At 40.5% G+C, this 2149-nt stretch overlaps 1 non-coding gene across 1 annotated transcript; it reads left to right on the forward strand.

The window, feature by feature from the left end:
- Nucleotides 1–676: 676 nt before the first annotated feature.
- LOC131645384 (small nucleolar RNA R71) lies at nt 677–783 on the forward strand. Its single transcript, XR_009297009.1, has one exon. It is a non-coding gene; the product is annotated as a small nucleolar RNA R71 (small nucleolar RNA).
- Nucleotides 784–2149: the final 1366 nt, after the last annotated feature.

The following is a 2149-nucleotide window of genomic DNA, read 5'->3' on the forward strand; positions in this document are numbered from 1 at the left end:
ATCTACTTTGTTCGATAATTGTTTTAGTTGCTCGCTATTGTGGATGTTTTGATTTAGGAAGTCCTTATTGGTTTGTTGTTGGGAAGCTATAGAGTTTTCCATCATGATTTCTAGATTCGACTTCCTAGGGGCGTTTTGAGCAGCTACAGGCGCTTTTTGATAGCCAGGTGGGACAGCAGGTGCTTGTCCAGGCGCGTACAACGCGTTGTTGTTCTTATACGAAAATTTCGGATGGTTTTTCCATCCAGGGTTGTACGTGTTAGAATAAGGGTTTCCTTGAGCATAATTTACTTGATCAGATGGGATTCCAGTCAAGAGTTGACATTCGGCAACTGCGTGTCCAGTTAATCCACAAATCTCGCAGTTAGGTGCTACGGCAGCAGCGGTGGCTGAAGGAGTGATGGTTAAGTTTTCGATCTTTTGAGTTAAAGCGTCTACTTTAGCGTTAACGCGGTCTATACCACTTATTTCGTACATTCCTCCTTTGGTTTGGGTCTTCTCTAGAGCGGCTCGTTCTCCACCCCATTGGTAATGGTTTTGTGCCATGTTCTCTATGAGGTTGTATGCTTCATCATGGGGTTTGTCCATTAGTGCTCCGCCAGCAGCGGCATCTATAGTCATTTTAGTGTTATAAAGGAGACCACCATAGAAAGTATGGATGATCAGCCATGGTTCGAGTCCATGATGAGGGCATAGTCTAAGCATGTCCTTGTATCGTTCCCAAGCTTCGAAGAGTGATTCGTTATCTTTCTGGGTAAATCCGTTGATTTGACCTCTTAGCATAGCGGTTTTGCTAGGCGGAAAGTATCTTGCTAAGAATACTCTTTTCAGTTCGTCCCATGTAGTTATGGAATTAGAAGGTAGGGATTGAAGCCACGCTCTAGCTCTATCTCTCAAGGAGAAGGGAAAGAGACGTAATCGAATAGCTTCGGAACTAACGTTGTTAGCTTTGACAGTGTCGACATATTGCACGAACACAGATAAATGGAGGTTGGGGTCGTCTGCAGGGCTTCTAGAGAATTGATTCTGTTGAATAGCTTGTACCAACGAAGGTTTCAGTTCGAAATTGTTCGCCTCAATCGCAGGTAGTGCGATACTTGAGTGTGGTTCAGCGCGTGAAGGAGCGGCATAGTCTCTAAGAGGACGAATAGCAACCATCTCTAACTTCGGGGTAATTTGATTGATTTGATCAGTAAAGGTCAATTCCTGATTAATCAGAATTGGTGCTACTTCGGGAAGATTGCGAGCTCGACGTTTGACGTTAATGAAACATTCGATCTCGTTAATTCGTTGTATTAAATCTCCTCCTTGTGAACGAGTATTTGGCATACAATCGTCCAGAAAGAAACGAAAGAATTGCCTTAGTCTCCACGGTGTAACAGTGAGTTACGATATCGACTTAAATAGTCCCCGGCAACGGCGCCAAAAACTTGATCGCGACTTTACGTGTCTATAAATCTGATGACTGCAAGTGCAAAGTCGTGTCGTGTAGTTTTAAAAGATATCGAATCCACAGGGACTATGAATCGATCTACCGTTATCTAAGGTTACTATGTAAAGCTAAGGGAAAGTGATTGTGAATATTAAGAAATATAATAATAGACGGATATCAGTATGTATTTCGTTTAACTTAAGGTGATCCGAAGGTCCATTGGCTAATGCGTAATTCGATTAAAAATCTTTATTAATTCAATTGATTAAAAATCCTCCTCTCAAACTTTCGCTCTGTTGATTTAGATTACTATCCTAACTCGTAATGTACGCTTTCGCCATCCCATTAGATTTTAGAAAAGCTCTTTGGAAACAACGTAATTAATAAAATGCTCGTTTTATGAAGTCGTTATCTATTTAAATCCCCTAATCTCAAACTTTCGCTCTGTTGACTCGGAACATGCTAATATCCCTAACGTACGCTTTCGCCATCCCGCTCGGGTGTAAAAACATTTTTTGAAAATAAATAAGTTCTAATTAGTTTTAATACGCTTTCGCCATCCTTAAAACTAATGTCCTATGTCTATTATCCAGTTAAAGATCTCAAACTTTCGCTCTATTGATTTTAACCTTTGACCGTCTTAACCCCTCAAACTTTCGCTCTATTGGTTTTAAGACTTACTAATTAAATTAGACATACAAACCAAAAAATAAGTGA

Source organism: Vicia villosa, linkage group LG1, assembly GCF_029867415.1.
Source record: "Vicia villosa cultivar HV-30 ecotype Madison, WI linkage group LG1, Vvil1.0, whole genome shotgun sequence".
NCBI lineage: Eukaryota > Viridiplantae > Streptophyta > Magnoliopsida > Fabales > Fabaceae > Vicia > Vicia villosa.